The sequence below is a fragment of the Melozone crissalis genome, unplaced genomic scaffold (assembly GCF_028551555.1).
Source record: "Melozone crissalis strain CALT ecotype California unplaced genomic scaffold, PUWL_Pcris_2 ptg000018l_1, whole genome shotgun sequence".
Lineage (NCBI taxonomy): Eukaryota > Metazoa > Chordata > Aves > Passeriformes > Passerellidae > Melozone > Melozone crissalis.
The window spans coordinates 38,257,853-38,270,482 of record NW_026535796.1 but is presented as its reverse complement, the minus strand read 5'-3'; positions in this window follow the sequence as shown (position 1 = coordinate 38,270,482).

The window sequence follows — 12,630 nt, the reverse complement described above, 5'->3', positions numbered from 1 at the left end:
AGATTTTTGCCAGCTTGAATAAACTATTTTTGCATCATATCTGGGATGGAAAAAGAAGTGACGTTCAAGAATAAAAGAGAAAAGACATACATAGGACATGTACCTGAGCAATGATCAGAGGCAAAGAAGCATATTCAGGAGTTTGGTTTAGCTATATTAAAAGCCTGTTTTGAAAACAACTTCAAATTATTTCATTTGATCATTTGAGGAATGTAAGCAATGCCAGCAGGTTTTCTAATCAATTTATATTAGCTTTTTTTCTCTCTAGCATTTTTTTTTCAAAATTCAATACACGGATATTTACAGTTGAAGTACAGATATGCCTTCAGATATATTAGCTCTAACAAAACAGTTATTATAGAGATTTATTCATTCCAGCACTATCTATTCAGTGATGTTTTATTTAACAGCAGAAAGTCTGAGAATTCAAAGCAATAATGAAATCGTGTTTTCTTTTGAGATTGGGTTTTCCTCCTTTAAGAGAGGAATCTTTTATTTTTGTAAAGGCAAGTTGATTTAACCATCTGATAACCTTTAATTAAATTAAAACAAAGCCTATCATTCTATTACAAATTTACAAATGCATCAAGTAGACACATTATTCTGTAAGACAGACAAGATATAATTAGATGTTCACCAAACAAGAAAGAGGCAACAGAAAGACTGCCTTTCAAAAAATAAGAAAATAAGAAATCAAGACAGTTTTGGAAGCCTATTAAGAATTCTATTTAAGTAATAAAAGGATGGAAGGTTCCCTATAGCATAGACTAAAACATCTCATTTGAATATGATATTCCTTTAATATGTGTCTAGTAATGCATTTAACTTTAAGCCAGATTTCTGATCCTTATCTCTTTAGATGAACAAGCATCACTATGTAACATACAACCACATAAATGTATGCTTCTTAGGGAAGTATTGAGGGATATGGAATATCTATCCTCTTCAGATTAAGAAACAATTCCCTACATTTTTAACTTAGAGAGCAATATCTCAATATGAGAGTAATTAATCAATTACTTTAAATGTTGGGAAGGTTAAAGATTCAGAATCTGTTCAGAAAAGAAAAATAAGACAGAGCATGAGAATAAGACTTTAGGAAAGTCTTAGAAGAATTATAATCTCCTTAGAGAAGCCAGCCATCACACTGAGAAGGATAGTGTCTTCTAAAGTGGAATTGACAGCTTGTAAAGACTTCTCAGAAACAAATTTTTGCTATCTAAGTTAAGGCTGCAGAATCACTGCAGAAACTATGACTTACTTTGTCATGGATTTCCACAATACGTTCCCTTTCAGTAGGCTTTGTTTAGACTAAACCATAAACCTTAAATAGTAGAGCAATAGTTGTAGAAAACAAAAAAAATCCAATTTTTTTTAATCCACACTTTTGTATTTTTAAACTCTTTAAACAAATTTGTAGGTACTCTTACAGTAAGATAATGCTTTCTAATCTTCAGTAGATTTTCTTACAATTGTACAGGTACTAATCTCTAAACTAGGCTACAGAGGATGTACAGTGCCTTCATTACAGCATTTTTATCATGTGCACTATGTGTCCTAGCCTGTAGCTCAGTATTACAGTATTTTTCTTGCTAGAAATGGGCCACAGGATCTGTACTGAGTTTATGAGGCCTCAGGACTATGGCTTGTCAAGCTTGCTTTGTACAACTTTTTCTTGATTTGCCTGCAACTTTGCTTTGACCTAGTTTAACTGTAAAAGTATTTTTGTCTCATAACTGGATAACCATGTTTAATTATTTTAATATGGCTTGTCTTCCTATGGTATAACCAATTTCACATATAGTTGTAAAAAGTAGTTGTTCTATATAAAATTTGTGAGCCTAATGCAATGTGGCGATGTAGAGAATCACAAGGTTGGTGTATTGGTGGAGTCCTTGAGAAGAGGAAGCAAAGCAAGCAGTACAGAGGAATAGTGGTGTGGGATAAGAGCAGAGCCACAGCCTGGCACCAGAGATCCCATGGCTATGAACAGCGCATCAACAGTTAAAGAAATGCAGACCTGAACAAAACTGGGGTATGGGGGTATGACAAGTGCATCATATGTAGTGAATTTGAATGTACTGTGACTTGCACAGCAATGAAGAAAAAACATGTGTGAAAGATCATTTAAAAAGAAATAAATATTATCCCAGCAAATCCTAAAGTGAAGAAGAATACAACAATTTCATCATAGTCTTCACAGTGAAATAGTTTGGATGCTGGTGATTTCTACGTGGTACCATAACTGGCAGAAGGATCCCAAAAAAGAGTGAAATGTTCAAGAAAACCATTAGCAGCTAGGAAATGTGTGATACGCTTCCAACTGTACTGTTATTGAGGGTTGTTTTGCTTTTTTTTAAACTTTGGTTTGGGGCTTTGTTAGTAATGGTAGCATCCTTTCTTTATGCTCTTTATTTTCTTAATTTTCTGTTATAATTAGATGTTGGCTGGCTTTCTGATTAAACTTTAAAATTATATTAATTATGAAGTCCTGACTTTACGTACAATCACTGTTTACTTTTTTACCCATCATGTTTTTAACCAGAAGTATGGATATCTTGATGATATAATTCCATTAGATTTTGTATATTGTTATTGAGTTCCTGTGGAGTCCATATATCAAGGAAAACTCTCAAAATGGTAAAGCAGCTTCTTATGTTCTACTAAAATGGCTCTAGCTAAATTTGCTGATTTGCAGACCTGACTATTGTGAAATAAGAAAAATGCCTAGCTTTTACTCAGTGCTTATCTCCAGGTTAGTACAGGATGTATTCTTTGTCCCATTATAAGCAAGAATCAGCAGGTATGCAGGCTCAGGATCATTAGCATTTTAGTGTCAGAATTTGTCTTTCCAGTACACTAGATGACACTGAAGATGAGAAATTTATCTATGGATCTATAGAAGAAATCAGAACTGACCTAGATGACCTTCTACATAAATTATTCTAATCTGACAGTGGTTTTATAAGGTGTTTGGCTAAAAAGATATACTTTAGGATTCATTTCAGAATGTGAAACCCTTAGAGTAATTCCCTTTGAAGAAGACTGTAACAGGATCCACAGATTATTCCAATCCTTTTAAAGTCCCATGCAATTTACATTCTATTAATCTTTTTTATAAAGAGATGCATCCAAGTCCTCTTTAAGGATGTGGATACCCTATTAAAAATATTAATATAAATTCTTATATGATATGAAAAACTAGAGCCTTCAGCACAAACTTTGAATTTGCCATAAGTCACAAAGGCTTTCGCTTTTGTTAGTTTAATTTAAGTTTCTAACACTTTTTCAGGAATGTAGAGCATGTAACTGGTGAAAAGAAACTGAAAAATGTGGATCTCACACTCAGAGAGCAGATCCCAGTCCCCTCAGTGCCATTCACGATGCTCAACAGGCTCATAAACACACGAGAGGTGACTCAGCAGGGACCCATTTCCTGGGCAGGTGTGTTGGATGGAAAGTTGCAGAAGCAGGTGGCAGGAGTGGTGTGTGCTGCTGAGGAGAGGTGACAGGCACCGTCACCGTCCATCGCACCGCTGCCATTCTCCTCTCTGCAGCCCCTGCTGAGGGTTCTGTGGCAGCTGGGCAGTGGACACTGCACAGCCAACTCCTTGTGGGTGACCACCTGAGGACTGAAAGGATCTGCCCCAATTTGCCTCTTCCCTCTTGTCCCGCTGTCCTGAGAAAAACATGCACATGGAAAAATGGCATATACTTCACGTGATTGGCTCCAGCCCGGTTAGTCAAGCAGGAGAAACAAAAGGAAAAACCCTGCAAGCAAATCCAACAGAGCATTACCAAAGACCTGTCAGGGCTGGAAGCAGTTAAAACACCAGAATATTTAGCATGGCTAAAAGATCTTTCTGCAGGATGGCTTCTGAAACACAATTTTTGAATAATTATGAGAAATATCTTGATCAAAAAGTTTTGAAGGTCATAATGTTCATTAGAAAATACAACTGCATTTTACAGCAAGCAGTAAATTCTAACTTTTAGACATTCATGTTACTTCAGTCATATCATCTCTGTCCTAAACTAATGCTGTTAGTGTTTTACTCATAACTTTGTTATTTGGTATGGTTATTTCACTTATCCTTCATCAGCTGTCTAAATCGAAATTCAAATGCGTGCATGCCGTCTTTTAGAATTAATGCAAAGAAAGCATTAATTCTAATTTCTTAGAATTTCTTTATTACTTCAAATTAACATCATTCTTTCAAACATTGCTAATTTTTTCCCCCCAATCCAATTGTTTGCTGGATTATTAGGGCTTGAAGAAATGTTTCTCTAAACAATTTGTCTTCTATAGCAAGGTGGAGAAATGTCTACTGTGATATTTTTTTTAAATGATCAGCATGCAGCTTTCCAAATTCACTTTAACATAGCAGACAGTAGTTAATTTGGGGAAGAAAATGCAAAAAGAAAATTCAGATTTTTAATGGAAATGTATGAAACAAAGAATTTTTTTCAACCCAGGCAAAGATTTTCTAATGGTGTACTAATTTAGTCACTTAAAATAGGCAGCAATCCTAACTGAATCCCACAAATAGAGAAAAAATAGAAGAAAGTTTTGCATCTTTATATTTACCACAATTGTGTGGTCCCTATTTCTAAACAAAACTCTTATATTTTGGCCCATATTTATTTAAAAGTCATTTTTATTTGCAGGATTTCTGTCTTTCAAATCTATCTCTCTGTCTCTACACCTGCTTCAAATACTAAAACAGCTTTGATGGTCAGAGTAGTCTGTTAGTGGAACTTCATAAACTAGAAGGAACTTCACTACTTATATCAGTTCATTTACTATTACTGCAAAGTAAAACATTAAAATAATATTACCCACCAAATTTCTAAGTTTTCCTGTAATAGCAGACTGGCTGTATGGCTCATCTCAGAAAGATTTTTTTTCAAACAGATTAATGACTTAAGGAGGATGAGTGGTAATGAAAACTCCCTTTGGGCTGCTGCACACAAATGCATTTGCTCAGGTATAACAGAAGTGCTCATTTGGGGCATTCCACAAAAATCCTGTAGAAAAATCAGGTTCTTCATGAAGCAGAAAGTGAAGAGTGAATTAAAAGACAGCTCCTATGACAAGGAAAAACTGTCAAATACAGGGAAAGAAATATAGACCACAGAGAAAAAAATTACATAGAAAGTCAACATAATTGCTAATGATGTAGAAATATCTGAATTTTTCCCTTCTTGTTCATACTAGGTTTCAGTTTCATACTGCCTTCTTTCACATTCTTCTCTGTCTATACTTTACTTAGCAACCACACAGAGCAGTCCTGCTATAAACTGATTCCTCAGATGTGCTTTGTGCATTCCAAAGTGTATTCCAAAAGGTGCACACTGTCTGTTTCCAGGAGCTGTAATATTCTTCTCCGTAATTTTCAATTTTTAGCGCATAGGCTGTCAAAGCACATAAATTGTTGAAAAACATGCTCTTACCAATACTGACATTACAGTGCTTCAAAAAAAGTTCATGCTACTCTACCTGTTTACTCTCTTGAACAAGCTAAAGTAGAACTGAATTAATGCAAAAATCCAGATCAAAAGATCAGTAAAGGACTCAACATAGATCAATCCATAATTATACTACACATATGCATTCCATCTGTCTATATATTTGTATATTTGTACATTTGAATACACGTAAACATAAAAATGTATAAATATAGTGTGATTGTGCACATGTTCATGTGTGTGTGTGTCTTTTGTGTGTGTAAAATTGTAAGAAACCAATAGTGCAGGGGACAGGTACAAAGTAAATTACTGCTAGAGCAGCCCAAAGATGCAGACAATCAGAAAAGAGCCTAGTTTTTCTTGATTTAATCTTAAATGTAAAGAATAATAAATCAGATAACCATATGAGGCATCAAGCAGCAATCTGTCCTGTAAGCCAATCATGCCAGAGGTCAATGCAACATAAAGGAAATGAGGTAAAAGCAACAGAAATTATGAGATTGGTGCCTCTGTATTTTTCATGGTCTGGCTATAAACTGAATTGATACCACAGTAGAAGATGTGACTTCATGAAAAATGGTTCACTGTGTTGGCAGCATTTCTGTAGCTTAGCTTTGCTGGGTAATCATCACGGTTTGCAGGTATAATGGTTTTGCAGAAACCTTTTCCTTGTATTGTGACAAATAAGCAACAGTACAAACTGCTTAGTTTCAGGTATTAAGAAAGAATTAATTTGACAAGAAATAAGGGAAAAAACCCCTGAAAGTAGTGTCTGATCTGATGGCTAACACAATGATCAATCACATCTGCTGTGGATGGGAATCTTGCCTGCAATGACCTTGCTAATATTTGTGTTGATAAAGGGAGAGTCATCAAAAAGACCTTTCAAACCTGCCTTGTTGCACACTCCTTCTTGAACATTGTGGTGTAGCTAGCACTCTAGAACCTACAGGAAAGAGTAATTAAAGATGCACAAACAAAGTTAAACCCAGATCCTTCCTCGCTTTTATATGGGCATGGGTTTTACCTTTTGACACAAGCCCTCCAAGAGCATGGAGCTCAGTGAAGGCACCTTAGTAGGGTTCTGGACAAACCAGATATCCTATATAATAATGCTGAACACCTGTAATTTGCTGCATCCCTCATAATATGATTCAGCTCTACTTCTACCAGCTTCAGTAGTCATCAAAGAGAAATGCCATGACTGCATGAACTTTCCTTCTGTTCTGGCCACCTTGCTTCTTGAGTGAGATCTCTGTGAAGTAGCTGCATTTCCTCCTCGATCTCTACAGAAAGGAATCTGATACTTCAAAGAAGAAGAAACCTTTATTCCCTTTTCTTTGTGCACCTGCTAATAATAATCTGTAAAACTGAACCTATGAACCCAAAGTTCCTATGACCACAAACCTGAGTTTGCTCAGTGTTATTCAGTGTTTCTAGCTCAAATTCTCACCATGACTATTGTAACTAAATGTTGAAAAATAATTCAACTGAAAATTGATATCAAAATTCTTTAAGATGATTTTTCTTAACTCAGTATTCTTAAATTTTGTCTTCTGAGAGAAAGACAATACAGTCTTACTGCTGTAATACAGCAGAAAATGGTTAAAAATTGATCTACTTCAAATTTGCTTCATTTTTCTAAAGTTAAATTACAAAAAGGAAAGCCAAAACCAAATCAGAAACTCTAGACATACACTTGCTACTTGTTACTCATGAAAGCAAGTATTGCATGTACAGCAGTCTATTCCTCAAACTCTTCATAGCTGATAAATCAGTGCATGAAAAGACTTCAAATAAATATCATGACCAATTAAAAAAAAAAAAAGAAAACACTAGCTTCGAAACTAACCTCCAACAAAAATGTAAGTAAAAAGCTATCTAATCTAATTTCTTTTGAATTGAAAATGAACTATATTCTCCTAGGGATGGGAAATATGAAAACCTTCAATACTTTTATGAACCCTTTTTTTAATTACCTAAAGTACTTAACTGTATACTACTAAAAGAACGGCAATAATATGGAATATTCCTCCTTACTCAGGTTTCTACTTTATTTTTCTAAGTAATCTATTCTTGATAACCCATATGTGCTTTTTGTCAGGTATAGTATTTTATTCAAAATGAAATAATGTGCATGCCTTGCTTCTGCAGTCCTCACTTAAAAATGCATGCTAATGCTCTCCTTGAATAAATATCATTGTTCATGTCAGCATATACTGCAGAACTTGACTTCACATCACCTCTCAAATTTTCTTTACATGTTTTCTAAATGAGGAGAAATTCCTATCATTTGCATTGTTAGTCAGAGAGCAATGAATTATGTATTGGTTCCTGACCTGTGAATGCCCAAAGCAGTTTGTGAAAATATATGAGGTCAGGATTATAAGACCATCATTTAAATTGTTTGACTTTCTAGTCAAACCAACATTCTCTCTTCCATTCTTTCTTCTTTTCTTTTTTCTTTCTCAGTATTCATACATGCATTTTTCAGTCACAATTTAGCCATAATAGGAGGTTATAATAAAAAAAAACCACACGTGTTTATGTGAAAAAAGAATATTTTTGCTATACGCACTGGCCCCTTAGTGGCTTTTAATGTCCTTATCTTCCATGCCTTTATATTGGCCAGTGTTGCTCAGAGCATACTTAGCTCCCCTCTCATTTTCTGCTCAGTCTTTTTCACAGCTTTCTCAGCTTTTCATAAAAGAGGTATGGGCCTTCTGCCTTATTCAGTTGATGTAGTTCATTTGGGGATACATAGAGTGAGGTGCTATACAATGTGTCATATTGTATGTTTTTAATAATCCTTCTGTTATATATTATTGTGGTTTATAGTTGAAGGCAGTGGGGTCAGGATTTCACTATAAAAATGTGCTAATTTGTTTCAGGAATTATTGGTAAAAAATTCACCAAGTCTCTCTCTGTGTAATGGAAGTATTTTAGTAATTTTTAGTTTTGGCCTTTGTTGACAGTGGCATTTCAAGTAGAATCAAAATATTTGTTACCTACTTTATTGGTGTAATGCGGTACCATAACTCTTCTTCAATGTGGTACCTTCCCCATGTGGTATCATAACTCTTCTTCAAGGGAGGAACTCTTTTTAAAGTGGAATATTAAAAATTTTGACTGAACAATAATGAAAAATGCTCCTCCATGTGCTTTCTTTGAGAGATCTCTGTAGTTAAACCCTCTACACACAACAAATTGATACACAATTGCACATGCATCAAAAATTCCAGATAACTGAGCTTGGAAGTATTGAAAATAAAGTTTTATCTTTGCTACAATAAATAATTTTGGGTTATTAAAATATTACCTGATGAAGTCAGTGGTTGTAAATTCCTTTTTTTGAAAGAAAGTATTAACAATTGAAAATGATGATTCCTTCATTGTCAGAAATACATAACTGATGGCAGGCATTTGTCATTCTCATTATCTCTATTGTCCACTCTCCTGTGGTAAGGCAAGTAGGTTTAGTTATCAGGATCTAATGTGCTTCACCAGAAACATCAATTGAGGGGAGGCATATTACAGGGAGAAAGAGGCAGGACTAGGTGAGGATATATTGCACACCAGCCCTAGGTAGTTTTACATGATACTATGGGTTAAGAAAGAGAGTAAGATACTTTGTGGAGGAACTGTGACATTCAGAAATATTAAATTTCTAAGCTTTGAAATAAAATAGCACTCAGCATCTTACTTTCTAGTAAAGCAAAAAATTAGTTCTTGTATATAGAAGTAGAAGAGGGGCAATTTCCATTTCTAAGTAGCTAAATCATCTTTTTATATATAGTATATATTACCATATATGTTATGTATAAGATTTGCTTTATACAAAAATTTATTAAGGCTTATGTATTAATGTTGTGCATTCTGAAAATTCAATAACAATTCTGAAAGACGAATCGGAAAAAAAAGACATATTTCATGTCAAGGAAACAGATTAAATAGATAACAAAAATTAAAAAACAGATTCATGATTGTCATGTCATAAATGTCAAATGCATTTATCAACTGGCTATGCATATAATGAGTCACAGCTTCCACATATATATATATTTGTTATTGACATGTGTAGCTCCTTAAGTGTACCTATTAATTGCAAACACTGGAGTACAGTCTGTTCTCATTTTACATTGCTTTTCTATATGCATATTAGAAAGAGATAACTTTTTAAAGATAAATCTGAGAAAACGAGGTAAAAAATTATTTAACTCTTTGAGAGACAAATATTAGTTGTCTTTTAGAAGCTGAAGAGAGGATTGAACAGACAGAAGTTTCAGTAGAACATCTGAAGATATCTCCATGAACGAAAGTACAGAAAATGGATATTTTTTGTCCCTTTCAGATACCCCCATCCTTATTTTAATTAGCTTGCTAATATAAATACAGCAAAGTTGTTGTATTTTTTAAATAACTCTTTACTGAATATGTCAACAAGATAATATATAGTGTATAGTGAGGTTTTGAAGTTAACAATGCGTGCAACATGGCAGATTGCAGAAAACAGGTAACGCAGACTTCAAACCATCTATTTTTCCATGTTAAAGATAGAAAGTATACCAAACACAGAACAGAATCAAGTGTGCATATCTCAGTTTAAATCAATTTTATGAAAGATTACCTTCAGATATTTGGGATATCGACTCTTGATAACAATTTGTTTAGTAGCTTATCTGTTTCTGAGAGGGTCAGAATTCAGCTCTCATGAGGCACATTTCCACAGAGCCCCAGTGTAATAAAAGGTTGCCAAATCCCTTCTGTGCTAGTTTTCCATATGGACTACTAGCCAGCGTCCTTTTAAAGAGTAAAACATTCTCTGCTGTACAAAAGCTTAATGCCAAATGCTTCAATATTGCCTGTAGTATCATCTGGGATACAAAGTGCCCTGTTCAATAGAGTTCAGGGAAGGAGTGATCATCAGCTTCCTAGGATTATCTCTGTGTTTAGAAGAGAGCATCAGGCAGGATTTGATGAGGTTCACAGCCAGTAACTTTTGGTTTTGGCACTCACTTCTGTTTTGTTTTTCCACTGAGCTGTAAAGATAAGTCATGTGTAAAACCATTATTCTCATGTTCTAAAGAAAAAAAACTTTAATATCTCCATGTTAAATTTAAGGTGAAGAAGTACTATAAATGTAGAATTCAATGGGAATTAACCACTTTACTGTCAAAAGCTGAGACTGAACTTTCACTTCAATGCCTTTAATAAAGTGCCTTATGTAGACCCTTAAAACAATAATATCACTATGCATAAAGTTTTTCTTTTGAAAAATTTAAATTAATAAAATTTTCAGAGGGAGAAACTTGTTCTCATGAAAAAAAGAAAATTCTTCTGAGAAAAATATAATTGAATTACTCTAGTAGCAAATTTCATATGCTACTTCATTTTTTAGTTTTTCATGATATTCACTGTAGTCCTTTATTGGGTTACATGGAAAACTGCTAGTATCTTTTCAGATCAAAGTAGCTTATTCCCTAAATATTCTTATAAAGAAATTCAGTAATAATGTTCCAATAAGAACCTGTTAAGACAAAGTCCATGCATTAATCTGGTGTTTGTTACTGCCAGCAAGCTACATGCAAGTAGAACTTATTAAAGTGACAGAATCCATGAAAATAAGGACCTGTTCGTAAACATATATGTTTTTAGAAGGAAGCCAAGTACTAGGAACAGCAGTGTCGTGATAATTCTTTAACACAATTTCACTCAAATGCATATTTTATTCTACACCAATCTTTCTGCATGTCTGTGTCGACTATTAGCAGTATACAATATAAGATGGATGAGATTTTAACTGAAAAAAAAATTGTCCCTAGATCCAATGAACTTGATCAAATCAGGACTTAAAAGTGAACATTTTGAGTGAGTTGCACATATTCAGATTTGGCACTTCTGCTCTATAGCCTTCAGTTATTATATGTGGTCGGATATCTGCCCTAAGTGAAGATCACCCAAGTTTTACAAAGCCCAAGGAAAAAGCTACTAGTCTTAAACTTTATATTGCCAAGATATTGTTGTCCATTTTTAACTGATTTTTTCTACATACTTTACCTAGTGAAGTTTGCTTGCTAAGTGCCTGTCTAGGTGAGAACTGAAATGAAAACTCAGATGTTTGTGTGGCTGACACTTCGAGAAGCCCCAAATTCTGTTGTAGGTTGAAATACATTAAACCTTTTGGAGCTAAGGAACAACTAAATAGGGAGAAACATTCTTCAAATTACAGACATGACTTTTCAGTTGACTACAACTCTGAATTTTTTAGATAATATTCCCAGCTCTATCCACAAATTTTGGTATAAGGAGCTAGCAATGTTTTTTCAGAAGAGCCTTTATAGTGAAGAAACTTTCACTGGTATCACATACAAAGTGATTTTTTTTTTCATACTGAAGAGAAGCATAAAGTAGGCCATCGTTAATATCATTGTGATTTTTGATCTAGGTAAGCAAGTCATAGTCTACATATATATATATATATATATATATATGTATGTATATATAAATATAAATATACATACATATATATGTTTCTTCATTCAAGAGCAAAATGGCCAGTTTGTGAATGCCTTCTCTTTTCACCCTATTCTATAAGTAACCAGATTTGTTGTCATCAGGTTGGGCTTGTGGATCATCCACCTGCAGTACAGGCCAAACTCCCTGAATATTGCTATAAATAAGGTGCCTATAGTATACTGAGGTCCAGAAGAGAAGATTCCTCCTGCATCAGTAAATACTAATCAGCTTGTACTTTCAAAGGAGGCCTTTTGAAACCAAATGTACAACTAGTTATTTCACTGAAATTAAATACTATGACCACACCCAATGGGAATCACTGGCTCTGCTTAACTTCAAGCAAACTCCAGCATTCAACAGAAGTGTGCAGAAGCACAACTGTTTGCTGCTTGTCTTTTGAGCTGTGGCATCTAAAATATGTTAAACAAAACAAAACAAATTTAAAAAAAAAACAAAAAACCACCAAAACAAAAAACCAAAGCCCAAAAATATAAACCTTATCATCACTAAATAGATGACAGAAAAAAACCTGACCACTTTGCATAGACATTTCTATCTAGAATTATGCTATTTGAAATCATATGGTAAACTTTTAATCAGCCAAATTTTAGTGACTTAACTATGACAGTAGCCACACAGGTTGCT